Source organism: Dreissena polymorpha, chromosome 1 (genome assembly GCF_020536995.1).
Source record: "Dreissena polymorpha isolate Duluth1 chromosome 1, UMN_Dpol_1.0, whole genome shotgun sequence".
NCBI classification, from domain to species: domain Eukaryota; kingdom Metazoa; phylum Mollusca; class Bivalvia; order Myida; family Dreissenidae; genus Dreissena; species Dreissena polymorpha.
The window spans coordinates 199,565,778-199,576,059 of record NC_068355.1 but is presented as its reverse complement, the minus strand read 5'-3'; positions in this window follow the sequence as shown (position 1 = coordinate 199,576,059).

Genomic DNA, 10,282 nt, shown 5'->3' with positions numbered 1-10,282 from the left:
TTTGGGGTGTTTGAATATATAACGCCCTTCCATTCGCCATGTAGTAGTAGTAGTAGTAGTGGTAGTGGTTGTGGTAGTGGTAGTGGTAGTGGTAGCGGCAGTAGCAGTAGTAGTAGCATCAGCAGTAGCAGTAGTAGTAGTAGTAGTGAAAAAGAAGAAATCAAACTCATGACAGATTTTTATCTTCTACCTAAAATGCATCTATGCATATAACGGCTGTTCTTACCGAACATTTTGATGTACGAATCAATGTGCATAGTCAAGCGCGATATCGGGAATCTATGCATAACTTATTACAAACACACGTGAAACATAACCAAGGGCGTTGTTCGTTTTTAAAAATCACATTACTATTAATTCATACTATTAATATTATAATTGCATTTTTCTATAACATTAAAATGATTTTTTCTGAAGAAATATATTTTAAGTGACGGCCGGAAATAATTGTCTACATAGTGAACTAGTTTTTAAGTGGTAACTTGAGATTCAGAGAGATGAAAATACAACGGATTATGTTGATCAACACGATCGTGTTTAATGTTTCTTATAGCAGGGCTCTAAATAACGGAAGCGAAGGGGTCTTTAAGAGGCAAATACACCTTTGTTCTTCTTAAAATCCGATGTCGTTGGAGCTCATTAGAATCGCATCACCAAGACGATACTAATGCGTAGCCACACAATTAATAAGAGAATGAAAATCTACCTTTACAGGGGGGACATGCGTATACTGGAGCATACCGGCTTTAAATGAGGTTAGTTGGAATTTACTTCCAAGATGGCGTCGTTTTTGTGTTTTTCGTGAAGGATTAGCGGATATTTTCACCCGGTAGGCCACTTTGTATTTATATATATTTTATATGAATACGCCCTTTCGACTCTACGGTGTTTTTTGTTTCAAGATCGTAGACGTAGACGTCGAGATAAAGAGTTATTGAAGGAAATTAGATGTACAAATATCACGTTCTCTTATAATACACAATATTGACACACGTGAACAGTAAAATATAATTAAAATCACGATTTTTTTCATTTTCCCGTCGCCGTTTAATCTCTAATAATTAATTTATTGGCACAAATTATTGGTTTGACCCCCCTTTTCGAGCTGACTTCCTTTTAAGCACATTTTGGGTCCTGACTTCCAAATGGCAAACAGCTCTTTCATATGTTCAAGAGCTTGACAGGAAATACCTACCCATCTTTAAAGGGATCTTTTCAAGGTTTGGTAAATTGACAAAATTGAAAAAAGTTGTTTCAGATGCGCAATTTTTCGTTTTAGTTATGATATTTGTGAGGAAACAGTATTACTGAACATTTACCATAGTCCAATATAGCCATTATATGTATCTTTTGACGATTTGAAAACCTAAAAAATATAAAGCGTTGCAACGCGAAACGATTAAATAATTTGGACAGTTCTGTTGTTTTCGTTTAAATTTACGAAACTACGAAGATTGCTTATATAAGGTATAAACTACTTAAATTGTGTATACCTGGCGGAATAGCCGAGAGGGCGTATGCTTTTTTTACATAAGACTAACTCCAGGACTTCTGGGGTCACTGGTTCGAGCCCTGGTACCGGCTACTTTTTTTTCCTTTTTTTAATTTTATTCTTGATTTTTTACTGGAGCTTTTAAGATCCAATGTTTACATTTATCAATATAAAGCATTTAATGACAAACTTTAAAATATGCCAAAATCTGTGAAAAGACCCCTTTAATAAAGTGTATATGTGTACTTTAATATTATAGTTGTATAGGATGTTATGTGGTGCAATATAAGTGTTTTCTTAATCACGTTACTAACTGTAGAATTATATAAATGCTGTACGAAAAACCTGCCGACCAATTAAATCAATTCACCTATTTTCAAGAAGATGGGTTGTGGGGTAGCTGATGTACAAGACAATAGAACGTTTATCAGCCCTTTCAGTAATATTATAATTAATTTAATTAATGTATTTTATGGCGTGTCGACCTTATTCGGATATAAACTTTTGTTTAACCATTCTTTTACTGTCTTTTCAGATGATGCAGGTTAAAGGACGAAAAAGTGCATCTTTCGTTGCAGTATATGTAATGAGGAATTTTACATCAGGAGAGGATCGAGATACCATGCCTCATTCATGGACCACATGAGTTTAAATGTAGAATATGCAAGAAAGAATCCTTCAACAGAGCCGGACTAAAACAGCAAATAAAAAACACGAACCAAATAAAAACATGTACAGCTGATGTTTGTAGTGTGTTTTTATAAAGTCTACATAGACACGCCTGACATATAATTGCTATGAGTGCTACTTAATTGCACGTTTTGTTCCGTATATGTAATGATGCTAGTTTCTCACGTTGTTTTTTTTTAATTAAAGTAATTGTTAACCATTATATGTGTTACGTCATTTCTTCCCACGATGTCTCTGCATACATTTTAACGTGTATTCAGCACTTGTGTACATGATAAAAAACATTTGGGTCGGAATGAATTCGTTATACATTTGACATATTAACATGACTTTAGATTTGAAGGCACTGTTAGGAATAAACGAAATAAAGTGTCTAAGTGAACCAATACTTTATTTCCTCAACACAACAGTCTCACATAATATGTATTCACAAAAGAATAAAAGAGAAAAAAATATACATGATCACTTCTACTGAAATCATATCGTGTATTGCAATAATATATTCACCAACTCAGAACTTGTTTAAAAGAAGGTCGTCCAAAATGTGTCACATCAGTCACCTAAATATATCAGTAACGTTATGGAAAACTCGTCAAATATCATTGTATTAAAGAAACAGTTAATATTAAAAACATCCACTAATATGCATCTTCTAAGCAATTAGCGTCAGGTATTCCAAATTGCTTCAGGCATTCGAATCGCAATAATGGTAGTATTTGGTTACACCAACCTTATATTAGTATCGAACCGGCTTAAAGGGGCCTTTTCACAGATTTTGGCATTTTTTTTAACATATTCATTAAATGCTTTATATTGATAAATGTAAACATTGGATCGTAAAAGCTCCAGTAAAAAATCAAGAAAAAAAATTAAAAAAGGAAAAGAACATTGCCCGGAGCAGGTTTCGAACCAGTGACCCCTGGAGTCCTGCCAGAGTCCTGAAGTAAAAACGCTTTTGCCTACTGAGCTATTCCGCCGAGTACACATTCTTGATGTATTTTATACCTTATATAAGCAATCTTCGTAGTTTCACAAAATTTAACGACAAAAACAGAACTCTCCAAATTATTCAATCGTTTCGCGTTGCAACGCTTTATAATTTTTAGGTTTTAAAATCGTCAAAAGATGCATATAATGGCTATATTAGAGCATGGTTAATGTTCAGTATTACTGTTTCCTCACAAATATCATAACTAAAACGAAAACTTACGAATCTGAAACAACTTTTTTCAATTTTGTCAATTTACCAAAGCGTGAAAAGATCCCTTTAACCCTTTTCTGTTTTTCATTACACTAATATTGCATTTATATGTTATTGTTGTGTGTGTTTAATTGGCGTGGTACTTCGACGTAATCTTTTTTGTTTGATTAGTGGGTTTTCATGTTTCTTTCTCTTTCTAGAGCGGTACGCACTTCGTAACGCCTTCTTTTTATACGCCCGTTTTGAAAAAAACGGGACATATTATAGTTTCACCCTTGGCGGACGGGCGGGCGGGCGGTGGGCGGCGGGCGGCGGCGTCCACAGCAGTGTCCGCTCTCTAATTCAAATGGTTTTCATCCGATCTTAACCAAACTTGGTCAGAAGTTGTATCTAGACAATATATAGGTCAAGTTCGAATATGGGTTTTGCCGGGTCAAAAACTAGGTCACGGGGTCATAGTGCATTTCAAGGATTTAGCATGGTGTCCGCTCTCTAATTGAAGTAGTTTTCATCTGATCTTCACCAAATTTGGTCAGAAGTTGTATCTAGACAATATCTAGGTCAAGTTCAAATATGGGTCATGCCGGGTCAAAAACTAGGTCACGGGGTCACTTAGTGCATTTCAAGGATTTAGCATGGTGTCGGCTCTCTAACTGAAGTACCATATGGCCGTTTTCGACCGTTTTTACGCACAGTATATATGTTAAGCAGTGTGCTCGGACAATGGCTTTTAACCGAAGTCCCGAGGGTAAACAACCCCATTAGTTAGATAGTAATTGTAGTAGTTTTCATCCGATCTTCACCAAATTTGGTCAGAAGTTGTGTATAAATAATATCTAAGTCAAGTTCAAATATGGTTCATGCCGGGTCAAAAACTTTGTCACAGGGTCACTTTGTACATTTCAAGCATTTAGCATGGTGTCCGCTCTCTAATTGAAGTAATTTTCATCAGATCTTCACCAAATTTTGTCAGAAGTTGTATCTAGACAGTATCTAGGTCAAGTTCAAATATGGGTCATGTCCGGTCAAAAACTAGGTCACGGGGTCACTTAGTGCATTTCAAGGATTAAGCATGGTGTCCGCTCTCTAATTGAAGTAGTTTTCATCCGATCTTCACCAAATTGGGTCAGAAGTTGTGTCTAAATGATATCTAGGTCAAGTTCAGATATGGGTAATGCCGGGTCAAAAACTAGGTCACTAGGTCACTTAGTGCATTTCAAGCATTTAGCATGGTGTCCAAAACCTTCAAACGGGCTAATCTTGTGACAGTTTGGCACTCTTGTTTAATCTTGGCATCCTCAACGTCTTTAACTGGCGTCTTGATACCCGGAAATAGTAAGCATAGTATTCCGTGTAGTAAGTATAGTATATTCCGTTTGAGGCATATTCAAACGTAAGTATGTTCATATGTGTTAAAATAAACAGGTAAAAATTACACTATGTAAACAATACCGTCAAATGCCTTATATAACGCACACATAAGGTCTGTGTTTAGTTTATGAGAAAACATATAAAAAATAATAAATAATAATAGAATTCATACAAATATTAAAAAATGATAACTCTTGATCTCTAAAGAGAAAATATCCTCCAAAATATTCGCACCAAATCATTCACGACAGTTATTTCGTTTAAAACCTTCTAACATAGGAAAGAACTGTTTGTCATTTGGAAGTCAAGTCCCAAAATATGCTTTAAAGGAAGTCAGTTCTAAAAAGGGGGGTTAAACCGTTATAATTCGGCATGAAATGAATTAATACACTTAAAAAACGCGTCGAGATAATAACATAATCGTGATTTATGTTATATTTTACCGTAAACATGCACAAATACTTTTTATGAGAGAAACTGATATTCGAGCATCCAAAATATCGAAGGTCAAGAAATTAAACGACAAATTGGGACGGTTTTGCTTCAATAACTTTTTTATTCCGACGTCAACGGCATTGAAACAAAAAATCGAAGGGAGCACAAACACCGTAGAGCCGAAAGGGTGTGTGTGTTATAAGGATAACTCACAATTCCAGTTAATAACTGTCAAGGTGAGGGGTCATTTACAATATTATCACTAGTGAACAACTATCTGAGGAACACCACGAGTCAGAAAAGGTTGACGGCATTGGGGCTACTGTCTATTGAATGTCAAGTCCTCCGAGAGCTAGACTTCACACAGCTGATCGATGACATCGGCCAGCTGAAGTGTCGTAAAAGAGATGTATAGGCTGGAATCTGTTACATGTAACATGTGTTTTAAGTTTAGTTAACAAAATAGTTATAGATTGTTTAACTTTTTTTGGCTACAGTTATAATGTCATTGTCAACAGTGTATTAATACATGTTTTCTGATCAGTGTAGTTGTAGTATCAAGTATGATTCTCAGTAGGGGACCAGAGGTTATGGGGTCCCCGTTATATGTGCAGCTTTGGGCCCCAAAACAGCTTAATCCGGCCCTGACAACATATCAGAGTGCTTAATTTGTTAAAAGTCAACAGTATCCGACGTGTCCGTTCGTCGCGTCAATTCCAGACTCCCGTAAGTCATTTTTTCTCATTTCGAGAAAACTGAATTTGAAAAATTGGATTCGAATAACTTTTTTTCTGTAATAGCTACAGCGTTTGAATTTGGCATATGTAGTCAAACTACGATTAGCTTTAGGCAGTTAAATTTTCATGAACATATGTCTCTTAAGTAGTAAATGATAGGTGTTTATATTTTGGTTAGAAGTGTAGAAATTTATAAAATATAAGAAGTTATTTAAATCCAGACACCTGTAAGAAGTTACGTGGTTTTGATCATCAAAATCATGATCACATACCGACTTACGGGTTTTAGTTTTTTAATTGTGCAAACAAAAAGGTCAGATTATGAAGATTTTTCACGTTAAATAAATTAAATTAAAATGTTTTTATGCATTTAAAATAACACAAATATTAATAGAAGATTACTGTCGGCTTACTTCCCGAAAGTTCATGGTTTTAAGCGTCAGTGGCCAATTAGGTCTTACGATGATAAATCACTATTATTTTGATTAAACTCCTTTAGAACACTGTATACTATTCTTCTAAAGCTTTATTATCATACCGTCCATTTGGCTTCATTAGGCACTGAATATAATTATTAAACATGTTAAGAAGAAAAAGATAATTGAAAAAAAAATGAACATGTACCTTTCACTAAAATACTGATAATTGTAAAGTCCTAAACAAGTTTACTTCAGCAAAATTTGTCGTAATGTATAAGTACACTTAAAATGCTTACACGTCTGTTAAATTCCCTTCTTTTGACTGACGGAGATAACGATATATGCATTGATATTAATGTTCCAACGATGTTGCTTAAAATGTTCTCACAATGATCTATTTGTAATTGTACATAACAGGCATCCAAAATATTCAATGATTTTATATTACAAATGCATTTAAGTGTTTCTGATGATATGCTTGTGAAGCTTATATACAGTTTTTATAGTTTTGAAAAATCAACAAGAACTTTAAACACATTCAATTTTTATGGAATCAATTGACAACCTTTGTAGAGAAACAACAATTAAATGTTAAACTATCCCTCTTTGACATCAGTTTGGGAGTAAATACCTTCAAAATACAAGATGTAAATAATGCTGTGAATTACATAATTATATTAATGCAAATTTTATATTCAGCTTGAAAAACAGAAAACAACCCCCCTCAATGAACTGTTTTAATAATAATTTAAAACTGAAAATTCAAATTTAAAAAGAAATTGCCATAAACAATGATACACTTCATATATTTGAACAAAAATAGAAACACAAAAAATTTTGATAAACAAGTCCAGTATGCGTTTACCCACTTTATGCAACTCATCCTTATTCATAACTATTCTGTTGTTTTTCCTTTTTTTTAAACACCGATCACAAACAACCAAAGAAAAAAATACATATTTACCTTTTTTTAATCAAAAGAAACCACAAGGTCAAAAAAAAATATATAAGCATATCTTGTATAACATGTTTTTTAACACTACTGCTGCTACGTGGTATCACTTTGTTTTAAAATCGTATACATGTATACTTTATATGTGTTATATTGAATTAAAAAAAAGAACTTCAAAGTCTCTGTCACATAAGTTTGAACAGCCTGATTCATCAACCACTTTCAACCACTTTAAGATTTGTAGAACTGTGAATAAAACACAGCGTCGAAAGCGGGGCCTCTGCTATGTTTAAACAGGGAAGTAACTGTGAGCCAGTACACAATCTAATTCAAATGTTTACATCGACCAGATAGAGTACGGCAATAATAGTTTTTCCATGTTTCTGGATTTCTTCTTAATCGATTTTAATATAATTTCATCGAATATTACGATTTTAATACAGTTGAGTCAACGCGAACGAAATGGTTTAACTGTATATTTTTCCAAACTTTTAACGAGTTGTGTATAATGCAGAAACTGAGAGTTGACCCTGTAGGTTACTGTCAAAAGTTCATAGATTTCCAGGAGCGAGAACACGTACGGTCTCCAGTAGTTCAACAGGCAGATTGCATATCAAATACCTGTCGAACAGATTTTTGGTGTTGTTAGCAATTGATTATATTTTATGTCACCTTTTATGAGAGGAAGTTCCAATACTTAGTTGTCCTAATCATTTTTCCAGTTTGAAATTGTTTTCCGAAATAAATATTCGTATATATAATATTATATTCCTATCTGACATTCAAATGAATTCAACGTGTAATCTATTTGTGAAATCATTTTTGATGTAAACAGTGTACTGGATTAATAAATTATAGTTATTTTAATTGTATGCTAAAATGTCTTATCATTTCATCTATAAACTATTAATGTAATTGTCGGGAACTCGTTAGTATTCCTTTAAGACGAATGCTCATAATGGAATATATTGAGGATTGTTTAACAATATGAGTTTGTGCAGTACATTTCATTTACGGTCAATTTATAGTGGCCTTTAAATACTCTGTCCGAATTTTTTTATCCGATTATTAGATGTTACTACGAACACACAAAGGCGTATACATTTAGCAAAAGATACACACTTGATAATAATTAAAAAATAAATAAAAAGGCTCATTTCTGTTTGTATCGTTTCCACCAATATTGAAGCGGCATGTAAACCAAGCTGAGTGGTACACGTGGTCGATATGGTGAAATTTCATTGGCTATCTCGACTTACAGGATTTTGGAATTGAAAAATTTCAACGTTTAGAGACTTACAGGGTTTGAGAACTGTCAAATAAGGCATTTGCGCACAATATAAAACCACAATAGAAAGATCTTTTCAAAACGATTCCAACGATACCAAATACTCAATATGTCCAAAAATTGACTTACGAGAGTCTGGAATTGAAGCGACGCGTTATCAAAGTGTCTACAACATCACGCATACCACCTTTTAAAACATGCTCTGTCGTCGTCCATATTTCATGGAACATTATCAAAATTTCAGTATTTTAAACACAATAAGTAATCTCATTCTACATGCAGGAATAGCAAACACCTTGGTTAGAATAGCAACAATATAAATACACGCCTTTCATGTAGAAGAATAAACTCGGATATCAGAGTGCCCAATTCGTTGAGAGTCTCCGTTATCCGACGTGCCCTTTATCGGGAATCGGAGTGTCTTCAAAATCATGCATACCTCGTATTGAAATATGCTCTATCTTCGTTCATATGTCATTGAGTACTATCACAATTTCAGTATTTGAAGCACAATAATTACTCTATATGCTGGAATAGCAAACGCTGTATTGCAATATTTCTAAGTATGTTTATTTTGTTAAAATAGGTACTGATCTTTTGTTTTTCTCTGTCATTGAAGTGCCATACGTTATCCAAATGTCCGCATTACCATCGTGTAGGTAAGAAGATTAAGTAATAAAAAACAAATATGTGTATGGGATTATTTATTAATTACATTAAATACATTTGACGTGAATTATTGAACGGGTTGTCACGCCTTAATGGCTCTCCATTGGTTGTTTATGTTTACCGACGTCAAATTTTATTTCTGCTTTATCCATATAAGGTCAAAGATAAATTGTCGTTTGCTTCTATTCGGGTGACTTTATTTTGAATTATCTTTGATGACAAAAACACACACTTTTTTTTCAAAATTAAGTCAAACTTTTAATCTGAACATTAAGCATCTATAGTGCTGGGATAGTACATGTACATCTGTTTAATTTATGGTATCTTCGGTGTGTTTATCCTGTTGATTTCTTGTCTTAAAGATCAGTTATCTGTCGATGTGACTTCTAATGCATCACTTTTATCATTCTTATTTCTCAAAACGACTCCAAGAATTAACTTGAAATTTCGCACATAATTAAATTGAGATTAAGATTGATATGAACTGTTTAATGATTTTCATTGAAAATTAATATTTATAGATGTATTCCTCGTGCATTGATCATTCATCGAATAGTTGGTCACTTCAAATACAATATCTAGGATATGTTACAATAGTAGTTATAAGTTCATATTGGGTTGTTGTGGAACTCCTTTGATAAATAGTCGAAGAATTAATTAAGTTTTGCGTACGAAGTGCTTTTCAGTGTAGTGATGGTTGTAATAGTTATTATAAGAGTCACGTTTTGGGGAAACTAGGCGTAATGAATGTATGGAAAGTTTCGTCCCATGTGAGCCTGTGAAGTCCACACAGGCTAATCAGGGACAATCCTTACAGGATTTTCGTTAAGATGAGACTTCCGTTCAACAACAAAAATCCATAAAAGCGGGAAGTGTTGTCCCTGATTCGCCTGTGCAGTCTGCAAAGGCTGGTCTGGGTCGATTCTTTACGTACATGCATTAAGCCTTGTTTTCCTAGGACGATGCTTATGATAACCAAACAAATCAGTCTACCGGCCTTCAAGAAGATATACAGGGGAACATCAATT